Here is a 25,121-nt window from a genome sequence, read left to right as displayed (position 1 = left end):
TTCGAGTGGACTCGTGGTAACCATCTACTGCGCGTGTTCACACCCAGGACACGCCTCTCCCAGGAGAGACCTCAACGTCGGGAGTGGGACAAGCCTCCACAGTTGTGATGCAGAGCTCGGCTAATTAGCTTCGAACCGGAGAGCCGAACCACTTTGCTTTCTACGCCGCTGTCAACAGGTCATTAAAACCCACCAACTAAAAAATTAAAAAGTCGTTCTCGAGCGGCTGTCACGACAGCTTCACGTGTAGGAGTATTGGAGCATCTGCTGGCGGCGGAACCTGATTAACGCTGGTCGGGTCGGTAGTTACCGGTTACGCTATGGAGGGGCCGGAAAGTTCCCGCATCGCCGCCCTCACATTTATGACGATTTATCACGACACCCGTATTAATGTTCGTTCAGGTCAGAAGGTATGCAAACTCAGTTCATTTCTTCGGTCATTGTTTAACCAAAATGACGTCATATCACACGTACTTGTAGCAAACAGGCCATCAATCGTGCCCTGTCGTCAGACTCCTAAGGCTATCGCAGCAACAGAAAATGTCAGCTGCATGTATCCGCGGTCGGAACAGATTCAATCCAGCCGGTACCAAATTAAAACAGGTACATGGATCGTAATTACACGGCAATTTCTCTTTTGACATATACCTTAACAACTTCCAATATCTTAATTATATTTTAACAAAATACAAATTCACAAGTAATTAACTTCTGTCATAACTTCAAGTTTTAAGGTGTGTGCCTGTCTCCACGTGTTAAGTGTAGCTGCTGGCGTCATGTACGGATCCGTAATGAACTGGTAACACCACAGCCGCATTTTCAGCTCTCACCAGTAATAGTTTTGGAAATTAAAACAAAATTCTGTGATCTAGGTGCAGGGATAAGTCATCCAATTTTCAAATTGTATGACCACCGACCTAGTATCGATATAAACCCGTCCCGGCGGTAGCAGCGTCGCCTGGGGAGGAATGTCGGCTGGTCAGACACACGCACGCTGCATGTAGTATCGGTGAGCGTGCTGATCGTGTGTACACTGGGGGAGGCGGGTGATCCACCTGCGTTTGACCGAGGGTAGATTATGATGGCCGGGAAGCTCCGCACGAGTATTTCGGAAACTGCACGACTTCTCGGCTATTCGAGGAGGGCTGTAGTGAGTGTCTTCAACACGTGGCGGAACCAAGGTGAAACCACGTCCAGACGTCGTGGGGTGGGCGGTCACCCCTCTCTACAGATGTCAGATGTCGTTGGCTGGGCAGACTGTTAAAACAGGACAGGGGGCGAACTGTGGCGGAATTAACATGAGACTGTAATGCTGGGCAGAGTACAGATGTCTCTGATGACACAGTGCACCCAACACTCGAAATCGTGGGCCTCTGCAAAAAAAAATGGTTCAGATGGCTCTGAGCACTATGGGACTTAACATCTGTGGTCATCAGTCCCCTAGAACTTAGAACTACTTAAACCTAACTAACCTAAGGACATCCTGCCCGAGGCAGAATTCGAACCTGCGAGCGTAGCAGCCGCGCGGGGCCTCTGCAGCCGACGACCGAAGTATGTGCCAATATTAACACCACGACATTACATTGGCAACTACGACTGAAATGGGCACGTGACCACCGACACAGGAAGTTGGCGCAGTGGCAGAGCTTTGCAAGGTCTGGTGAATCCCGATACCGTCTTCATCATGTCGATGGGAGGGGGCGAATCCGTCGTCTTCCAGGGGAACAACTCCTTGACAGCTGTACTGCGGGTCGGAGACAAACTGGCGGTGGCTTCATTATGCTACGGGGAACATTCAGATGGGCATCCATGAGTCCAGTGGAGCCGTGCAGGGCACCATGACGGCCAAGTAATATCGTATACTGGTTGCAGACCACCCTTCATGACGATCATGTTTAACGACGGTAGTGGCATTTTTCAACATGATAATGTGCTATGTCACAAGGCCAGGAATGCGGTGGAGGGGTTCGAGGTGAGTTCCAGTTGATATGCCGGATCTCCCAAGCCACCAGATCACAGCGCAGTCGAACACATTTGGGATGTGATTGAACGTGGTGTCAGAGCTGATCGCCTTCGTTCTCGGAATTAACGGGAATTGTGCATGTAGATGTGGTGCCAACTCCGTCCATTGACCTACCATGGCCTCATTGCCTCCATGCCACGAAACGTCGCCTCTGTTATCCGCGGACATACCGGCTAATACGTAGGTGGTCATAATCTTCTGGCTGATCAGTGTATGAAGCAGTTATATCAGTCACTTAAGTAGAAACGCTCAGTAATTCCCCCAATACTAAATTACAGGTACCTGAACTTATCACACTTAAATTTTGGGATACAATATTCATTTAACAGCATACGAGGTGCGACAATAAAGTAATGAGACTGGTGTGAAAAAAAATGTTGCGTACCGTATTAGTTAAGTTTAGTGTTGTCTCTTTCAAAGTAGTTCCCTTCTGATTGCATACACTTTTTCCAGCGCTTCTGCCATTGGTGGTAACATTTCTGGAACTCATCTTCTGTAATACCTTCCAAGGCCCTACCCACAGCTTTTTGAACATCTTGTGTTGTTTGAAAATGGTGTCCCTTGCCCGCCGTTTTGACTCTTGGAAGTAGAAAAAAGTCGCACGGAGCGATATCTGGTGAATAAGGTGGCTGTAGTAGTACAGAAATTTGTCCGAAGGTTAAAAATTGCTGTACTGACAGGGCAGTATGGGATGGTGCATTATCGTGAAGCAGAATCCAATCTTTCTCATATCAAGATCTTCAGTTATTATTAGACGAACCATTTCTCGATTGATGTTCAGTTCTTCTGCAATCATTTTCACGGATAATCTTCGATCAGATAGTACGAATTCACGCACCCTGGCCAAGTTGGCATCCATCCGTGAGGTTGATGGTCGTCCACTGCAGTCTTCATCTTCAACATTCGTTCTGCCTTCGGTAAACATTTTATGCCAACGAGAAACTTGAGCTCTTGACATAACCCCCTCTCCAAAAGCCTTCTGAAGATTACCATAAGTTGTCGTCGCGTTTTCACCCAATTTAACGCAAAAAGAAATGACATACCGTTGCACAAACATGTGTTAAATTATTACAGCACAACTCACGACTGAGCAGTTGCATCGATGTGCAACTAGAAGCAAGGTCAAAGATATTGTGCCTATGCAAGCCTGCAGGGTTGCCACATCTTGCGAAGAAAATCAGTCTCATTACTTTATTGTCGCACCTCGTATTATGGGTTCTTGGGTCCTCCCTTGATACTACACATTGATCTTGCCAAAAGCTAGAAGCATAGCAATTGCCGGTCATATCTTTGACCTGTAAGGTCTTTCCAACTATGTGATCTCGGCATAAGGTTTTACATATGCGGAACCAAACACTACACATAGCGAGAAGAGGGCCAACCAGTACAAAAGGAGAGAAAGAGTTACAGTAGGATGAGTCTGTCAGGACAGCTCAGGAATTTCGAACGTGAACTGAGTCAGTGTATGTCATCTGGGTAACAAATGTATCAAGGACATTTCAACCCTTGTGTAAAGTTTTTCACGTCGACTGCTGGTAATGTATGAAGTAGAAACGCGAATGAACAACCGCAGCTATACTGAGACCAGGCAGAGCTCATGTATTGTCAGGCATGGACCGTGGAGCATTGCTGAGAGTGGTTGTAAAAGAAGCGCATGAAACCAGCGGAGGGAATCACTTGTGAGTCCCAAAGTGCTGCCAGCAGCCCAGCTAGCACTTCGGCTGTGCGTAGGAATCTGAAGACAACGGTGTCAAATGGTCGAGAACTTCCTCACAAGCGACTGGTTTCTGTACTCAGTGCTAAACGACGGTTGAGGTGATGTAAAGAGCAGCACCACTGGACAGTGGACGATTGAAAAGGAGTGTTTTGAAGTGATGAATCAGGCTATACCCCGTGGCAATCCGAATGAAGGTTCTGGGTTTCGCGAATGCCGAGAGAACGTCATCTGCCGTCGTGTCTGGTAGCAACAGTAAAGTACGGAGGAGGTGTGTCACAGTACGGGAGTGTTTTCCGTGGTAGGCTCTGGTCCCCTTTCAGTGCATAAGAAAACACTAAATGCAGAAGGATACAAAGACATTTTTCGGCACTGTGTACTGCGTTCAGTGAAGGAACAGTACAGTGGCGATCAGCACGGCAGCGTACCCTGTCATAAAACAGCAGCTGTGAGGCAATAGTTTTTGGAATGGACCTGATCTGTTCAGAACCCTGAACTGTACCTATTGGAACACCTTTGGCATGAGTTAGGACGTCGACTTCACTCCAGACCCCAGCGTCCAACATGACTACCTTCTGTGGTCTCCGTTCTTGAGGAATAATATGATGCCACTCCTCCACAGACATTCACACACCTCACTGAAAGTGTCTCCAGCAGAGTTCAAGCAGGCATAAAGGCGAAGGAAGGACACAGTTGATGTCAATGTCCACTAACAAGTGTCCGACAACAAACCAACACCGACAACTATAGTTCAGGTATACATGCCGACGTCATATGCTGAGGATGAAGAGATAGAGAAAGTGTGTGAGGATACTGAAAGGGGATATGAAAATCTAATAGTCATGATAGACTGGAATGCAGTTGTAGGGGAAGAAGTAGAAGCAAAGCAGGAGGATATGGGCTTGGGACAAGGAATGAAAGAGGAGAAAGGCTAATTGAGTTCTGTAGCAAGTTTCAGCTAGTAATAGCGAATAGTCTGTTCAGGAATCACAAGAGGAGGTGGTATACTTGGAAAAGGGGAAGATTTCAGTTGTAATACATCATGGTCAGACAGAGATTCCGAAATCAGATACTGGATTGTAAGGTTCAAATGGCTCTGAGCACTATGGGACTTAACTGCTGTGGTCATCAGTTCCCTAGAACTTAGAACTACTTAAACCTAACTAACCTAAGCACATCACACACATCCATGCCCGAGGCAGGATTCAAACCTGCGGCCGTAGCGGTCCATTCCAGACTGAATGGATTGTAAAGCGTACCCAGGAGCAGATATAGCCTCAGATCACAATATATAGTGATGGAGAGTAGGCTGAACTTTAAGACATTAGTCAGGAAGAATTAAAACGCAGAGAAGTGGGATACGGAAGTACTAAGGAATGACGAGATACGGTTGAAGTTCTCCATGTCTATAGATGCAGCAATAAGAAATAGCTCAGTAGGCAGTAGACATGAAGAAGAATGTACATCTCTAAGAAGGGCAAGTACAGAAGTTGGGAAGGGAAACATGGGTACAAAGCAGGTAACTGCGAAGAAACCATGGGTAACAGAAGATATACTTCAATTGATCAATGAAAGGAGGAGGTACAAAAATGTTCCGGGAAACTCAGGAATAAAGAAATACAAGTCGCTAAGGTATGGAATAAATAGGTAGTGCAGGGAAACGAAGAAGAAATGGCTGCAGGAAAAATGTGAAGACATCGGAATAGAAATGATTGTCGGAAGAACAGACTCAGCATACAGGAAAGTCAACCTTCGGTGACATTAAAAGCAAGGGTGATAACATTAGGAGTGCAACGGAAATTCCACTGTTAAATGCAAAGAACAGAGCGGATAGATGGAAAGAATATATTGAAAGCCTCTAAGAGGGGCAAGATTTGTCTGGTGTGAGAGAAGAAGAAACAGGAGTCGACTCAGAAGAGATACGGGATCCAGTATTAGAATCAGATTTTAAAAGAGCTTTGGAGGATTTGAGGTCAAATAAGGCAGACAGGATAGATAACATTCCATGAGAATTTCTAAAGTGGGGGAAGTGGCAACAATACGACTATTCACGTTGGTGTGTAGAATCTATGAGTTTGTCGACATGCCATCTCACTTTCGGAAAAGAATCATCCACACAATTCCGAAGACAGCAAAAGCTGAAAAGTGCGAGAATTATCGCACAACCAGCTTAACAGCTCATGCATCCAAGTTGCTTACAAGAATAATAAACAGAAGAATGTAAAAGAAAATTGAGGATGCGCTACATGACCACCAGTTTCGGTTTAGGAAAGGTAAAGTCACGAGAGAGGCAATTCTGACATTGCGGGTAATAATGGAAGCAAGACTAAAGAAAAATCAAGACACGTTCATATGGTTTGTCTATTAGGAAAAAGTGTTCGACAAGGTAAAATGGTGCAAGACGTTCGAAATTCTGAAGAAAGTAGGGGTAAGTTAAAGGGAGAGACGGGTCATATAGAATATGTACAACAGTCAAGAGGGAATAATAAGAGTGGACGACCAAGAACGAAGTGCTCGTATTAAGAAGGGTGTAAGGCAAGGATGTAGACTTTCGCCCTTACTGTTCAATCTGTACATCGAGGAAGCAATGGCCGGCCGAGGTGGCCGAACGGATCTAGGCGCTACAGTCTGGAACCGTGCGACCGCTACGGTCGCAGGTTCGAATCCTGCCTCGGGCATGGATGTGTCTGATGTCCTTAGGTTAGTAAGGTTTAAGTAGTTCTAAGTTCTAGGGGACTGATGACCACAGCAGTTAAGTCCCATAGTGCTCAGAGCCATTTGAACCACTTGAGGAAGCAATGATGGAAATAAATGAAAGGTTCGGGAGTGGAATTAAAATTCAAGTTGAAAGGATATCAATGATACGATTCGCTGATGACATTGCTATCCTGAGAGAAAGTGAAGACGAATTACATGATCTGCTGAACGGAATGAACAGTCTAATGAGTTCAGAGTATGGATCGAGAGTAAATCGAAGGAAGACGAATGTAATGAGTAGTAGAAACAAGAACAGCGGAAAACTTAAGATCAGGATTGATGTCACGAAGCAGATGACGTTAAGGAATTCTGCTACCTAGGCTGTAAAATAACCAATGACGGACGGAGCAAGGAGCACATCAAAAGCAGGCTAACAACGGCAAAAAGGGCATTCCTGGCCAAGAGAAGTCTACTAACGTCAAATATCGACCTTAAATTGAGAAAGAAATTTCTGAGTATGTACGTCTGGAGTACAGCATTGTATGGTAGTGAAACATGAACGGGAACAGAAGAGAATCTAAGCATTTGAGATGTGGTGCTAGAGACGAATGTTGAAAATTAGGTGGACTGATAAGGTAAGGAATGAGGAGGTACCGCGCAGAATCGGAGAGGAAAGGAATATGTGGAAAACACTGATAAGGAGAAGGGACAGGATGATAGGACATCTGCTAAGACATCAGGGAATGACTTCCATGGTACTAGAGGGAGCTGTAGAGGGCAAAAACTGTAGCGGAACACAGAGACTGGAATACATCCAGCAAGGGCTACTCTGAGATGAAAGGTTGGCACAGGAGAGGAATTCGTGGCGCGCCTCATCAGAGCAGTCAGAAGACTGATGACAAAAAAGAAGTGTCCGCATACAAGCTTTTACTTCTTATTGTATGAACGGCTTATCATCCAGGTTTCACTCTTATACAAGGCTACATTCTAAACAAATACTTTTGGAAAGAACTTATAAAAAACGATATAAAGTGAGAAAAAAATTACGTGATAAGTGTTGTGCCTAGGAATCATGCAACCTCGGTTCGCCAGACAAACAATCAAACACCTCGTATTAATGAGTTTTATTACAAAAGACAATTACAATTACTTAACTTATGAACCATGGACCTTGCCGTTGGTGGGGAGGCTTGCGTGCCTCAGCGATACAGATGGCCGTACCGTAGGTGCAACCACAACGGAGGGGTATCTGTTTAGAGGCCAGACAAACACGTGGTTCCTGAAGAGGGGCAGCAGCCTTTTCAGTAGTTGCAGAGGCAACAGTATGGATGATTGACTGATCTGGCCTTGTAAAAATAACCAAAACGGCCTAGCTGTGCTGGTACTGCGAACGGCTGAAAGCAAGGGGAAACTACAGCCGTAATTTTTCCCGAGGACATGCAGCTTTATTGTATGATTAAATGATGATGACGTCCTCTTGGGTAAAATATTCCGGAGGTAACATAGTCCCCCATTCGGATCTCCGGGCGGGGACTACTCAGGAGGACGTCGTTATCAGGAGAAAGAAAACTGGCATTCTACGGATCTGAGCGTGGAATGTCAGATCCCTTAATCGGGCAGGTAGGTTAGAAAATTTAAAAAGGGAAATGGATAGGTTAAAGTTAGATATAGTGGGAATTAGTGAAGTTCGGTGGCAGGAGGAACAAGACTTTTGGTCAGGTGAATACAGGGTTATAAATACAAAATCAAATAGGGGTAATGCAGGAGTAGGTTTAATAATGAATAGGAAAATAGGAATGCGGGTAAGCTACTACAAACAGCATAGTGAACGCATTATTGTGGCCAAGATAGACACAAAGCCCATGCCTACGACAGTAGTACAAGTTTATATGCCAACTAGCTCTGCAGATGATGAAGAAATTGATGAAATGTATGATGAGATAAAAGAAATTATTCAGGTAGTGAAGGGAGACGAAAATTTAATAGTCATGGGTGACTGGAATTCGTCAGTAAGACAAGGGAGAGAAGGAAACATTATGGATTGGGGCTAAGAAATGAAAGAGGAAGCCGTCTGGTAGAATTTTGCACAGAGCATAACTTAATCATAGCTAACACTTGGTTCAAGAATCATAAAAGAAGGTTGTATAGATGGAAGAATCCTGGAGATACTAAAAGGTATCAGATAGATTATATAATGGTAAGACAGAGATTTAGGAACCAGGTTTTAAATTGTAGGACATTTCCAGGGGCAGATGTAGACTCTGACCACAATCTATTGGTTATGACCTGTAGGTTAAAACTGAAGAAACTGCAAAAAGGTGGGAATTTAAGGACATGGGATCTGGATAAGCTGAAAGAACCAGAGGTTGTACAGAGTTTCAAGGAGAGCATAAGGGAACAATTGGCAGCAATGGGGGAAAGAAACACAGTTGAAGAAGAATGGGTAGCTCTGAGGGATGAAGTAGTGAAGGCAGCAGAGGATAAAGTAAGTAAAAAGACGAGGGTTGCCAGAAATCCTTGGGTAACAGAAGAAATATTGAATTTAATTGATGAAAGGAGAAAATATAAAAATGCAGTAAATGAAGCAGGCAAAAAGGAATACAAACGTCTCAAAAATGAGATCGACAGGAAGTGCAAAATGGCTAAGCAGGGATGGCTAGAGGACAAATGTAAGGATGTAGAAGCTTATCTCACTAGGGGTAAGATAGATACTGCCTACAGGAAAATTAAAGAGACCTTTGGAGAGAAGAGAACCACGTGTATGAATATCAAGAGCTCAGATGGCAATCCAGTTCTAAGCAAAGAAGGGAAGGCAGAAAGGTGGAAGGAGTATATAGAAGGTTTATACAAGGGCGATGTACTTGAGGACAATATTATGGAAATGGAAGAGGATGTAGATGAAGATGAAATGGGAGATACGATACTGCGTGAAGAGTTTGACAGAGCACTGAAAGACCTGAGTCGAAACAAGGCCCCCGGAGTAGACAACATTCCATTAGAACTACTGACGGCCTTGGGAGAGCCAGTCATGACAAAACTCTACCACCTGGTGAGCAAGATGTACGAGACAGGTGAGATACGACTTCAAGAAGAATATAATAATTCCAATCCCAAAGAAAGCAGGTGCTGACAGATGTGAAAATTACCCAACTATCAGTTTAATAAGTCACAGCTGCAAAATACTAACGCGAATTCTTTACTGACGAATGGAAAAACTGGTAGAAGCGGACCTCGCGGAGGATCAATTTGGATTCCGTCGAAATGTTGGAACACGTGAGGCAATACTGACCTTACGACTTATCTTTGAAGAAAGGCAAACCTACGTTTCTAGCATTTGTAGACTTAGAGAAAGCTTTTGACAATGTTGACTGGAATACTCTCTTTCAAATTCTGAAGGTGGCAGGGGTAAAATACAGGGAGCGAAAGGTTATTTACAATTTGTACAGAAACCAGATGGCAGTCATAAGAGTCGAGGGGCATGAAAGGGAAGCAGTGGTTGGGAAAGGAGTGAGACAGGGTTGTAGCCTCTCCCCGATGTTATTCAATCTGTATATTGAGCAAGCAGTAAAGGAAACAAAAGGAAAATTTGGAGTAGGTATTAAAATTCATGGAGAAGAAATAAAAACTTTGAGGTTCGCCGATGACATTGTAATTCTGTCAGAGACGGCAAATGACTTGGAAGAGCAGCTGAACGGAATGGACAGTGTCTTGAAAAGAGGATATAAGATGAACATCAACAAAAGCAAAACGAGGATAATGGAATGTAGTCAAATTAAATCGGGTGATGCTGGGGGAATTAGATTAGGAAATGAGACACTTAAAGTAGTAAAGGTGTTTTGCTAATTAGGAAGTAAAATAACTGATGATGGTCGAAGTAGAGAGGATATAAAATGTAGACTGGCAATGGCAAGGAAAGCGTTTCTGAAGAAGAGAAATTTGTTAACATCGAATATAGATTTATGTATCAGGAAGTCGTTTCTGAAAGTATTTGTTTGGAGTGTAGCCATGTATGGAAGTGAAACATGGACGATAACTAGTTTGGACAAGAAGAGAATAGAAGCTTTTGAAATGTGGTGCTACAGAAGAATACTGAAGATAAGGTGGATAGATCACGTAACTAATGAGGAGGTATTGAATAGGATTGGGGAGAAGAGAAGTTTGTGGCACAACTTGACTAGAAGAAGGGATCGGTTGGTAGGACATGTTTTGAGGCATCAAGGGATCACAAATTTAGCATTGGAGGGCAGCGTGGAGGGTAAAAATCGTAGAGGGAGACCAAGAGATGAATACACTAAGCAGATTCAGAAGGATGTAGGTTGCAGTAGGTACTGGGAGATGAAGCAGCTCGCACAGGATAGAGTAGCATGGAGAGCTGCATCAAACCAGTCTCAGGACTGAAGACAACAACAACAACAACTTTTGTATGTGTCGCAAGCAAAGGGCAACATACAAAATAATTAGTCATCTTCAGAATAGACAAACACAAGCCTGTACTACATATCTCAGACATAATACACATACTTCTGGACTTTTTAATAACTTTTCTTAATACGGAATAGAAACAGAAATAGCTAACGAAGTGGCTAACGTTGAGGCCGCTATCGAAGCGGCTCCACCAGTCGGGCGTGGCGCTTGTGTCGTCTTCACGAAGGGGCCGCTGCTGTCGCGTTGTCGTCCCAGAGGGAGGTCCGTCAATGTTGTTGTTGTTTTTGGGGAAGGAGACCAGACAGCGAGGTCATCGGTCTCATCGGATTAGGGAAGGACGGGGAAGGAAGGGGGAGGAAGTCGGCCGTGCCCTTTGAAAGGAACCATCCCGGCATTTGCCTGGAGCGATTTAGGGAAATCACGGAAAACCTAAATCAAGATGGCCGGACGCGGGATTGAACCATCGTCCTCCCGAATGCGAGTCCAGTGTCTACCCACTGCGCCACCTCGCTCGGTGGTCCGTCAATGTGCTGTTCGCTGATCTCTTCTCATAACCTTCTCTTTCATGTCGTTCCCGAGTGGCGTGTCAGCGCTGACTTTACGCCTTAACAATAATGACGTCAGTACAGGCTGGCGGATTTCGAACCGAGCAAAATTTTCCACATAAACACAGGTCAGAAACACGCTGTTGTGGAAGTAGAGCCAGCCAGTGATCAGAGTCACCGTGTTTTTTCATTGTGCCTGTCTATTTACTGTGTGTTTTAATCAGCATCGTCGACCGTTTTGTTTTTATATTTTCTTCGTATCTTTTTCTCCATGTTTCAGTTTTTAACAGTCACCGTTTTATCGCCTGTTTTTATTTGTTCTTCATATCCCCTAATTCCGTTTTTTAACTTTTCTGTAGGCTGCAGAGCGGCATATTGTGCTGTCCCCCCTGGGGGGGGGGAATCGAAATCCAATAAAGAAAAGCCGGCCGGTGTGGCCGAGCGGTTCTAGGCGCTTCAGTCTGGAACCGCACGAGCGCTACGGTCGCAGGTTCGAATCCTGCCTCGGGCATGGATGTGTGTGATGTCCTTAGGTTAGTTAGTTTAAGTAGTTCTAAGTTCTAGGGGACTGATTACCACAGCAGTTAAGTCCCATAGTGCTCATAACCATTTGAACCATTTGAATAAAGCGCACCAAAAGGTAACCTGCGACATACTTGCTATGCTAAAAAGTGCAGTTTCTAATTCAATTAGCGGAAGCTAGTGGCTTACGGAGTACATTTCAAACCTAGGGCCGCGCTTTGTAGCCGCATGGTCTTAGGCGCCTTGCCACGGTTCGCGCGGCTCGCCCCGTCGGAGGTTCGAGTCCTCCCTCAGGCATGGGTGTGTGTGTTGTCCTTAGAGTAAGTTAGTTTAAGCTACATTAAGTAACGTATAGGCCTAGGGACTGAGGACCTCATCAGTTTCGTCCCGTAGGAACTTACCACAAATTTCCGATTTTTCAAAGATAGCCAAACCTACCTAGCATTTGCAGACGTTTGACAACGTTGACTGGAATACTCTCTTTCAAATTCTGAAGGTGGCAGGGTAAAATACAGGGAGCGAAAGGCTATTTACAATTTGTACAGAAACCAGATGGCAGTTACAAGAGTCGAGGGGCATGAAGGGGAAGCAGTGGTTGGGAAGGGAGTGAGACAGGGTTGTAGCCTCTCCCCGAAGCTCTTCAATCTGGATATTGAGCAAGCAGTAAAGGAAACGAAAGAAAAGTTCGGAGCAGGTATTAAAATTCATGGAGAAGAAATAAAAACTTTGAGGTTCGCCAATGACATTGTAATTGTGTCAGAGACAGCAAAGGACTTGGAAGAGCAGTTGAACGGAATGTACAGTGTCTTGAAAGGAGGGTATAATATGAACATCAACGAATGAAAAACGAGAATAATGGAATGTAGTCGAATTAAGTCGGGTGATGCTGAGCGAATTAGATTGGGAAATGAGACGCTTTAAGTAGTAAAGGAGTTTTTCTATTTGGGTAGCAAAATAACTGATGATGGTGTTGTAACCGCAGAAAAGCCAAGTCTAAATGCAGTTGTTCTCAGACGATACACCAGAAATCATACGGGGAGATAGAGTTAACAGGGGACGCCAGGCGTGTCAGAGGGGTCACAAAAGATAACGACGCAGCCAGATAGCCGAGGCGGCGGTCCAAGCGGCCAGGCAGCTGCACGTGATAAGCAAGGAAGCAGACTCAGCTATTAAGATAAAAAGGGTGCTCTGGGCAGGTCCCTTAATAAGCAATAACTTACAGTACCAACACTCTTGGCTAGAGGGAGAAGTCTAGGAGCGGAGAGAGAAAGAAAGAGCGCCCTAGGTGGGGACCGCACTACGTCATGAGGAGCCAATGAAGGGCTCAGGACGCAGTGCGTGACCATATAGGGAGAGGCCCCTCTACCCCTCCACCCAGCTTCTGAAGAAAAGTCATAGGAAAGACAGAAAGTCGTACTAGTGTGTTGCGAAGGCAATTAAGAATGGATCATTTGAACGCTGAAGAGAAAAGCGCTCTAGCAGAGGTTTGCGCGGAATACGGAGATGTATTTCATCTACCAGGGGACAACCTGTCCTATACTTCCGCAGTGAAGCACAGAATACCGATTGCACCGGAACACGCGGGAAAGGTAGTAAACGCTAGACCGTACAGGATCCCGGAAGCGCAAAAGGAAGTGCTAAGGGAGCAAATAGAGCAGATGCTAAGAGATGACATAATTGTCGAGAGGAAGAGCGCTTGGAACGCACCGTTACTGTTAGTTCCAAAGAAGCTAGACGCTAGTGGCAAACAGAAATGGAGAATCGTAGTGGACTACAGACGATTAAATGATATCACTGTAGGCGATGCATTTCCACTACCGAATATCTCCGAGATACTGGATCAGTTAGGGCAAGCTAAGTACTTCTCGACGCTTGACCTCGCAAGCGGGTACCATCAAATATTGACGGACGAGAAGGACAGAGAGAAAACGGCATTTAGCTCAAACTATCAGCATTACGAATACAAACGAATGCCGATGGGACTGAAGGGAGCCCCAGGATGTTTTCAGAGACTGATGAATACAGTCTTGGCAGGTTTACAAGGAGTGAAATGCTTTGTATATCTAGACGACATAGTATGCTATGGGAAAAACCTGCAGGAGCATAACGAAAAGCTCCGGGAAATATTTGACAGGTTGCGAGAGCACAATTTGAAGCTGCAACCAGACAAGTGTGAATTCCTGAGGAAGGAAGTAATCTTCCTAGGTCATTGCATCACTGACAAAGGAATATCACCAGATATGGCGAAGGTGGAGAAGGTGAAGTTCTTCCCACAGCCAAAGACAACAAAGGAACTAAAAGGGTTTCTCGGATTGATAGGTTACTACCGCCGTTTCATTGCTAACTTCAGCAAGATTGCGAAACCTCTCCATGAGCTCTTAAAAAAGGGAGTGGAGTACCGATGGAGCGAACCTCAGAACAATGCGTTCGAAGAACTAAAAGAGAAATTAATAAACCCTCCGTTACTTCAGTACCCTGACTTTACGAAACCGTTCATCATTACAACGGATGCGAGTAACGCAGCCTTGGATGCAGTGTTATCGCAAGGTAAGAAGATTGGCGAAGACTTGCCCATCGCATATGCATCCAGAGCATTGAACAAAGCCGAACTAAATTATAGCACAACGGAAAAAGAGTTGTTGGCTATAGTTTACGCAGTAAAACAGTTCAGACCATATGTATATGGCAGAAAGTTCACTGTAGTGACAGACCATAAGCCACTAACGTGGATATTTAGTGTCAAAGATCCGAGTTCGAGACTCCTGAAGTGGAGACTGAAACTCGAGGAGTATGATTATGAAGTAATATACAAGCCAGGAAAGTTAAGTAGTAATGCGGATGCGCTGAGTAGAATAAGGCATGAAGGGAAGGAAGAGATAGATGCGAAGCAGAAGGTGGAGACAGAGATCTCGGCAGCAAAAGCAAATGGGGAAGAAAGTTCCGTAAACGTGCGGCAAGCACAAGTGTCGAGTGAAATAGAACAGAAAACGGATAGTGGTGAGGAAATTAGTCCCGAAGAAAAAGAAAATATACTAAAGGAAATGCATGACAATCCCTTGGGAGGTCACCAAGGAAGGCACAGGACACTCGAAAGAATTAAAGCATACAAGCAGTGGCGCGGAATGAAGCGTGACATTGAAAATTACATTAGGAAATGCCCATCGTGTCAAAAGAATAAAAACACGCAAATGAAAACTAGGATGCCCTTAGAAATTACAGACACAGCAGAAACAGTATTCGGAAAGTGTGCGATGGATATAGTGGGTCCATTAGATGTATCTAATACAGGAAAAAGGTACATGTTAACATTCCAAGACGATCTGAGTAAATTTACCTTAGCAATACCAATTGACAAACAAGATGCCGAAACAGTAGCTGAGGCATTTGTGGAAAACGTAGTATTAAGGTATGGAATTCCATCAGTATTATTAACAGATCAAGGGTCTAACTTTCTGAGTGATGTATTTAAAAGTGTATGTAAATTGTTGAAGGTAAAGCGTATAAATACTACAGCGTACCACCCTGAATCAAATGGTGCACTAGAAAGAAGTCATAGAACTATTGTAGAGTATCTCAGACACTTTGTAACAGGAGATCAAAGTTCTTGGGACAAATGGGTACCGTATGCAATTTTTGTGTTCAACACTACACCACACAGCAGCACAGGATACACACCATTTGAATTACTATACGGAAGAAAGGTTAACATACCAGGAGTACTGCAGCAAGAAACACAGCAGGTAAGTTACAATTATGAAATGTATGTAAATAAACTAAGAGCGAGAATGCAGGAAGCCCACAGAGTGGCCAGAGACTCGATTATAAGAAGTAAGAAAATCAGTAAGGAACAGTATGACATGAAACAAAATCCAAAAAACTTCAAGGTAGGAGATAAAGTATTACTGCACGATGAGTCGGTGAGACGGGGTAGATCTCGGAAATTAGATTCACAACAATGGAGAGGTCCATTTGAAGTAGTAAAAGTGGAAGGTCCTAACGTAGTAATAAAAGTTAAAAGAAATAAGGAAACAAAAGTACATGCCAACAGGCTGAAACTATTCTTTTAAATTTCAGGTATGGCACTCAAGTGGCAGGTCGTGAAATTCGTCATAGTGACAACAGCATACTACATCACTGCATCAGAGCATGCAACAAATGAGTACCAAGTGACGCCATTTCCGAGTTCATCAGGACTATATTACGATAATAGAGGACAGGTAGAAATATACAGTACCACATGGAGAATAGTCACATACGTAAATCTAGATATAATAACAGAAAGGTTTCAGAATGCAGAGAGGTATGGTAGGGCAGCGGTACAAAGGTGCCGAGAAACACTAACACAATGAAATGTAGGGTTAATAGAATGCAGGGTACTAGACCAACAAGTAACCCATCATGTGGAAAAAATCACAGGATTGCAACTTTTAGTACAGCAGCTAACGAAACACGAGACCAGAAGGAAGAGAGGAGTATTCAACTTCGTCGGGCAGATAAGTAAAATACTGTTCGGGACGTTGGACGAAGCAGATGCAGCATACTATAAGGAAAGAATAGACGCTATGGAGAAAAACTCAGAAGGGTTGTTGAGGCTAACAAAGGAGCAGGTGGCAGTGGTAAGAGCCACATTGGCGGGAGTAAACAGGACGGTATATACACTAGAGTCAAATGAGCACGTTCTGAAGACAGGTATGCAAAGACTAGAACGATTCATGAAGGAATACGTGAAGGAAACCGATATAGGGTTTAAACGTGTAGCGTCCTTCGCCACAGTAACAGAGCAAGTATTACAAGTATCGGCAGTGTTTGGTCAGATCGAAGAGGAATACGAACAAATGATAAATGCCATTGTAAATGCTCAGAAGGGAATACTACAGCCTCATATAATTAATCCAGTCCAAATTGTAAAATACCTAAGCTTAATACGGGAAGAACTAAAAGATGTAAAGTTTCCTGTTCCTCTTACGGAGTCCTCAGGTTATCTATTGTTAAGAATAATTGATTTAGATGTTTTCATCTCGGGTAACATACTAGGATATGTAATTAATATTCCATTAATAAATAATAACAATTTCAATTTGTATAGAGTACTCCCACTACCAAAAGAAATTCCAAACATGAAAGGTAAATATGTGTACATACAGCCAGAGAAAGAATTCTTACTAATAGATGAATCCAAAAGGCAGTGCGCGAAACTTTCTGCGGAGGAACTAAAATGCAAGGAGCTAAGTAAAAATAGGAGACTGTGCAAACAAGCATTCGCCTTGCTGTCAACATTCGACCACGAGGAGTGCGAAGCCAAATTGTTGCAACCGGTAAGAAAAATTCCGGAAGATTGTGTGCGAAAAATAGTCGCACTGAATCAGAGCCTTTGGACTCATCTAAACAGTAACGAATGGCTATATGTAGCACCGAAGGAAGAAGGCTTAACAGTATTGTGTGGAAGGGAACCACCAAAGGACCTAGTATTAAAAGGGGTAGGAAAAATTAGTTTTTACAGTAAATGTGAGGGGTATGGCACTAGAGTGTTCATACAAACAGATAGAGTGATTCAGAGTAATGTGACGAAGAAAGACATAGTTCCGCAGATCAATCTAGAATTCGATTGTTGCGTGGTAAACAAGGAAAAAAGGAATGTCTCAACGTTAGCATTAGATTTGCCATTGGACCAGGTAATAACACAGTTAGACGACTTGAAAGTCGCAGGAAAAAGACTGGATGATGTCCAGAAGATGGTAGAGAGACAAGAGGAGGAAATGAAGTACTCCAGGTACTTCACACATTACTCCATAACTACGTATGTAGCCATATCAATAGTTATTCTAATCATAATAACATGCTGTTGTAAAAACTGTAAATGTTGTAAAGACTGTTTTAAAAGTATATGGAAATATTTTGAAGACAGTGATCGTTGTGGAAAATTATGTATAAGAAATACCATAGTGAACCAATACCCAGAGACTAGTTCAGCTAGAAGACACAGTAATAAAGAAACTGAAGAGATAGTAATTTATGAAAGATGTGGAAAAGACCAAGGTGATACGGTCGCTTTCAGAAACAGACGTTAAATAACTGTATTTGAAATATGTAATTGAAATGTAACTGTATTTGAAATGTGTAATTCTAATTGAAATGTGAATGTATGTATCAATGAAAGTGTCTTTTGATTTTAATGCAAATGCTTTTGACATAACTAAATGTTAGGCATGTATAATGTAATTGTATTATTGTGTGTTTAATGAATTTGACTTTACTAAATGAAAATGAAAAATATAACATATCAGATGCTAATGTAATAAACAAATCTGTAAAGCATGTAATGAAAAAAAAATAAAAGAGTCACAATTGACGCTACTCTGAGGAGTAACGCTAATTTCCCTGGCGGGGGAGGTGTTGTAACCGCAGAAAAGCCAAGTCTAAATGCAGTTGTTCTCAGACGATACACCAGAAATCATACGGGGAGATAGAGTTAACAGGGGACGCCAGGCGTGTCAGAGGGGTCACAAAAGATAACGACGCAGCCAGATAGCCGAGGCGGCGGTCCAAGCGGCCAGGCAGCTGCACGTGATAAGCAAGGAAGCAGACTCAGCTATTAAGATAAAAAGGGTGCTCTGGGCAGGTCCCTTAATAAGCAATAACTTACAGTACCAACACTCTTGGCTAGAGGGAGAAGTCTGGGAGCGGAGAGAGAAAGAAAGAGGGCCCTAGGTGGGGACCGCACTACGTCATGAGGAGCCAATGAAGGGCTCAGGACGCAGTGCGTGACCATATAGGGAGAGGCCCCTCTACCCCTCCACCCAGCTTCTGAAGAAAAGTACTGAAGTTAATACTAAAACAATCCCTAATAAGGAAAAGTTGCACTCGACGCTACGTCATGCCAAGCGCTGGCGGGGTCGAAGGGGAAGAGCTAACAAAACTCGGAGGCACGCCGCTCCGGGGATCTCTCTCTCTCTCGGGTTTAGGCGGCGACGGTAGTCAGCGTGAGTAGCAGCCGACTTGGGCTGAGACCGCGGGACTCTGACGTAGGGTGCTAGTGTGGGCAGCAAAGTGCTGGAAAGTTCTATCAGGCAGCCAGAACGGTGGAAGTCAGTCACCGTCTCTGTAATGGGCTTGGCTATTCTGTAGGTACAATCACTACGCAGTTAGGGTGATCTGTATTCTTTATGAATAAATTAGAACTTTTATAACGTCCATACGAGTTTACTTCTACCAACATCCTAGCCTTGTACCTTCACACCAGGGAATTTAACATCTTAGCCAGATCAAAAGTCTCCCTCTCAATTAGGTCAACCGGCTAATTCCCGTTTACGAACCGTGTCGCTCAATCCCTCGCAAAACCCACGCTTGGGACGCGACATAAATAAAAGTTTTGGTGTCAGATGTGGGGTTACTAATGCTGAAAGTTGCGAGTCGCCACAACTTCCTGCTAATTGCCACAGTCGCTGTAGCAAAATCTACTGGCTCCTATCTCCTTTTTGCCTATATGCCTTTGTGGTACCCCACACCTGGCACACCAGGGAATTTAACATCTTAGCCAGATCAAAAGTCTCCCTCTCAATTAGGTCAACCGGCTAATTCCCGTTTACGAACCGTTTCGCTCAATCCCTCGCAAAACCCACGCTTGGGACGCGACAAAGCCGTGTCATAAGAGGAGCACAACAACGCATTTCAAAGACATTCCGTTCATATGATTACCTCCAGTATCCATCAATATTTCTACGCGGAGAGGACTGATATCATTTTAATGTGAAACAAATCCAAACCGAAAGAGATGTAGAAACAAAAAGTCACTACGAAGGAGTTCTATGCTTACCGCTTAAAGATCAGAGACAATGAAACATACAATCACATTATAAACACTCGCCGTTTATTCCAATTCCTGGTAGAAATGCATGCAAAATTGGAAACGGAACGGATGATTTACTTAAGACTAAATCAGAAGAAACTATGTATACATAGAGGAATACATCCACCTTCGAGACTTAGTCATAAATGACCGAAACACTGAGGAATTGGAACAATGGTAATCTTACCCTCATCATACACAGGAAGACCGACACACATGCGCGAATACACTCAAAGTGCCATCATCTACATAAGAAAATATGGACGACCTGATCTCTTTATAACATTCACATTCAACTTGTCGTTGCCAGAAATGAAAGAACAACTAAGAAACGACACCGAGCGAGGTGGCGCAATGGTTAGCACACTGGACTCGCATTCGGGAGGACGACGGTTCAATCCCGTCTCCGGCCATCCTGATTTAGGATTTCCGTGATTTCCCTAAATCGTTTCAGGCAAATGCCGGGATGGTTCCTTTGAAAGGGCACGGCCGATTTCCTTCCCAATCCTTCCATAACCCGAGCTTCCGCTCCGTCTCTAATGACCTCGTTGTCGACGGGACGTTAAACACTAACCACCACCACCAATTAAGAAACGGGCAAACCCCCATTCATCGACACGACATAATATCCCGAGTTTTCTGACAAAAACAAAAGAGATTTGTTGAAGTCATTACAAAATGCCACACCTTTGGAACCGTTAGATGCTGGATGTACACAACCGAATCGCAAAAACGAGGACTGCCTGAATCAGACATGACAGGATTCATCCCACGGATATTGACAAAATCATCCATCCTGAATTTCCCAATCCACAAGAAGATCCGGAACTGTACGACATAGTGGTGAAAAACATAATTCACGCACCATGCGGGCCATTGAACCTCAATTCGCCCTGTATGACTAAAGGGAAATTTACAAAAAATACGAAAAACCATACTTGAGTGACACACAAACCGGAGTTGGTGAGTATTGCAAATACAGACGATCACCCAAAAATAAGGGATTCACAGCAAAAATACGAATACGAGACAGCGGCGGACTGGAAAGAGATAATCAATGGATAGTACCATATAACCCTCTGCTTTCTAAAATGTTCCAACCACACATAAACCAAGAGTACTGCAATTCAGTGAAATCCATCAATTATGTCTATAAGTATGTGAACAAACGAAGTGGCATGGCAGTATTTCAAATTTGCAAAGACAGCGAACAGTAAAACAGAAACGACGAGATCTTCATGTACCAAATTGGAATATACGTCAACAGTAAGGAAGCAGCGTAGTGGATTTTCGGTATTCCCATACAGGAACGCGAACCAACTGTGCAGCATCTAGCAGTACATTTGGTGACTGGACAGAGAGTTTGCTTCTCGAAAGACACCGCCAAAAAAATTGCAAGCGAACCATTCAATATTAAGAGCTTTTTACCACCTGTGCCAAACAGGTCCATTCGCTCAATCCCTCGCAAAACCCACGCTTGGGACGCGACAATGGTCGAAGTAGACAGGATATTAAATGTAGACTGGCAATGGCAAGGAAAGCGTTTCTGAAGAAGAGAAATTTGTTAACATCGAGTATATATTTAAGTGTCAGGAAGTCATTTCTGAAAGTATTTGTATGGAGTGTAGCCATGTATGGAAGTGAAACGTGCACGATAAATAGTTTGGACAAGAAGAGAATAGAAGCTTCCGAAATGTGGTGCTACAGAAGAATGCTGAAGATTAGATGGGTAGATCACATAACTAATGAGGAAGTATTGAAGAGGATTGGGGAGAAGAGAAGTTTGTGGCACAACTTGACCAGAAGAAGGGATCGGTTGGTAGGACATGTTCTGAGGCATCAAGGGATCACCAATTTAGTATTGGAGGGCAGCGTGGAAGGTAAAAGTCGTAGGGGGAGACCAAGAGATGAATACACTAAGCAGATTCAGAAGGATGTAGGTTGCAGTAGGTACTGGGAGATGAAGAAGCTTGCATAGGATAGAGCAGCATGGAGAGCTGCATCAAACCAGTCTCAGGACTGAAGACAACAACAACAACAGGCAAACTTTAAATTTCCGTCTGTCGCTGATTAGGCTAAACGCGAAATTTCTGTGACGTTTCCTGTGTAAAAGGTTAACTATTAAAAGAACGACCCTAAAAGTACAGTGTTGCCATTAATTTGTTAATATTTATCCAGTAATAGAGAATAAGATACACTATGTTCTCTTTATTTTCTGGTTGTGGTCATTTCGCGAGACTTACGTGGCAGGAAGTAATAAGCTGCGCGACTCTTCTTGAAAAGTACGGTCTTGGAATTTCAACAGTAAACTTCTCCGTGAATCACAACGCGTCTCTTGTAGCGCCTACCACTGGAGCTTGTTACGCCCTCGCGCCAACTAAACGATCGCCTACTTGCCGCTCTTCTATTAGTCCTGCCTGGTACGAATTCCAGAGTGACGAATAGTACCCAAGAATCGGCCGATTGAACGTTTTGTAACGCACTTCTTTCGTGGCTGAACTATTGTACATTTCCTGAACATTCTTCTAGTAGATATCAGTCTGACATCTGCTTTTCCTGCAGTTAGTTTCATGAGGTCACTCTATGTCGCTGCATCGGTTAGTCCTAAGTGTGTAACGTTTGTCTCTGTCTCGAGTGATTTATCACGAAAAGTAAAGCATTTGTCCACCTGCTTAGTCTCAACACGTTACATTCATTTCCGTTCAGGGTCAAGTGCTACAACATGCACCAATCAGGAAGTTTTCCTGTATTTTGCTAAAGCCTTCTGGCGTTGAAAACTGCCTGTAGATGACGTCTTCCGCGAACGGCCGCCTCCGTCTGTGAATAATGCGGAACGCTCCTCAATGAGACTGAAGGAATCCGATAGTCAGGCACTCCTTCCACTTCTTTCACTAATGAAACCAATATCTCCCATTAGGAATAAATTATTTCAGTCACTACCACAGCTGAAAAAATTTAGCGCCACTGACTAAACGAACGAGCCGAAACTAGCGCTAAATCACCTGTATCGGAGACCTGGCCATATCGAGGCCGTTCCTGATGGAGACGCAACGACCGCATTCCTGATCGCGCCGCCAGATGTCTCTGCTGTCGGCGTCGCTAAGCTGCCGCATACATTACCCGCGATTTACGGCGTGCGGATCACAGCGGAGAAGCCGCCCAGAGGCGGTGCCGCTTCCGACGATGAATAATGCCAAGTGCTCGCTCCCCGACGATGGTAAACGAATATCGTATTCAGATTGCCGATCCAATTACTCCGCGGCAGGTGATGCGTTCGCTGCAGTATATTTCATTTTTGTGTGAGAAAATTTCTCAATATTTTTGAAGTTTATGTTCCCCTTGGACCAAAACTGAAATGCAAATTTCGTGCAGTACTAGCGCGATGAGCCGAACTCTACTTTTACATCAACTGAACTAATGATTCTGGACAGTCCACTGAAGCTCGTCATGTGCCATGGCTTCCACAAATTTTCGGACATTTTGACAGTTACCTCCACAAAATCCTGTGCGCTTTAATTCCAACATGGTACCAGCATTAATTCGTTCTACTTATGAATGTCTACTTATGAATGTCTACTTATGAATGTTGTCACTGTAGTCATCAGTCCGAAAACTCATCCGACACATCTGTCTGCCGGCCGGTGTGGCCTAGCGGTTCTAGCCGCTTCAGTCTGGAAACGCGCGACCGCTACGGTCGCAGGTTCGAATCCTGCCTTGAGCATGGATGTCTGTGATGTCCTTAGGTTAGTTAGGTTTAAGTAGTTCTAAGTTCTAGGAGACTGATGACCTCAGAAGTTAAGTCCCATAGTGCTCAGAGCCATTTGAACCAACCCTTCTCAACCGGTCCTCCCTTTTCTGTTCTCCACTATTAGAACTGAAGTCTGGTCTCTCGACACTGCCCTCTATATTTTACTTCAAATAATTTCAAAATTCCAAAACGTTATTGCAGCCAACGTTCTCAAAAGCTATTTCCAAATCTACAAATGTTACAAAAGAGTGTCTTCCTACCTAAATTCATAGGGACGATATTGATATCTCAGTAAGACTCTCGCCTATCAACACCTACCTTCTTCCGAAGTCACGTAATTACATTCTTCTACTTGTGGAATAGTATTCGATTTATTTATTGGAAAGGTGGAAAAATAGTTACTTTTATTCCTAACGCTTTGGGACTCGATCCCGTCTTGTCAGGAGAAATTGTGGGATCTGGGTTCCGCCTCTTTATCCAAATCACAAATTCGTCTTACACCACTTGACCCATACGAACACGTTTCGTCCAATTTTTGCCACCCTCAGTGGCGTTTTATTTTACTGTGGTATGACAGTTGTGACGGGACGTCTTCCTATAGCATTACTTTTCCTCAACATAAGTTGTCGATACCAGAATTATTTTTCAAATTTTGGAGCATCAGTATTATCTCAGTTGCTTTTCTGAAAATTTTCATATAATTTTATACACAGTACGTTATATTTCAAGCTAAAATTGACCAAAAGGAATTACTTTATTAAATATTTTAATTTCGATGTTCTAATGAGTAAGTACTAATTCTGAATGAAGAGTTAAATTTTTTTAGGAACATTTGAAATTACGAATTATTTTCACTCTTAAAATTTCTATTATTAATTACGCAATCCTGTACTGTTTACTATCTTTATTTCAGGATTACTTTATGAAATGATAATCGAAATTAATAATGTAACCAAAACTAATAGGAATTCACTTGTTAAGAAAAATTACAAACCGCTTGGAATATTGTTATTTCCGCAGTGTGTGGGAGTCGCAACCTTGCCTCTGATGTGACCGCACGTATTTTTGTATAACAGGTGCGATCAATGTAATTTCGGCTACGTTAATGTGAAAAAATTAAAATACTTTATGATGTACTAAAATGTGAGAAAATCAGTGGAAAATATAATTGCGTACAAAATTCTGCAACAACAATCTTCCAATTTATTTAGTTCGAACCAACCGTGAGGACCTGATGTTAGATTTTCAGCTTCAAGAATCAGACCCCTAGACAAGAAGAACTGGAACCATCTCAACATGACAGGCTAAGTAAACTTGAAAGTTTACTGTAATCTTCGCTCCTCTCTGATCTTCACAAAAGACTTTGCTTATTAATTACTTAGGACTGGGCATTGTTTAATGTGGACAATAGATGGAAAAAAGAAGGAGGGGGGGGGGGGGGAGATTACAAAATACATGTTTTCCAAAAAAAAAAAAAAATAGTGAGAGGGCTAATTTCTGGCTGACACATTTCTTCTAAAGAAATGTTGTGTTTTCAGAATTTAATAGTATAATACGCCACTGAAGATGGCACAAATGTGACTAAACGTGTCTGAGCAAGA

Source organism: Schistocerca gregaria, chromosome 2 (genome assembly GCF_023897955.1).
Source record: "Schistocerca gregaria isolate iqSchGreg1 chromosome 2, iqSchGreg1.2, whole genome shotgun sequence".
Taxonomy (NCBI): Eukaryota; Metazoa; Arthropoda; class Insecta; order Orthoptera; family Acrididae; genus Schistocerca; species Schistocerca gregaria.
This window is presented reverse-complemented; position numbering follows the sequence as displayed.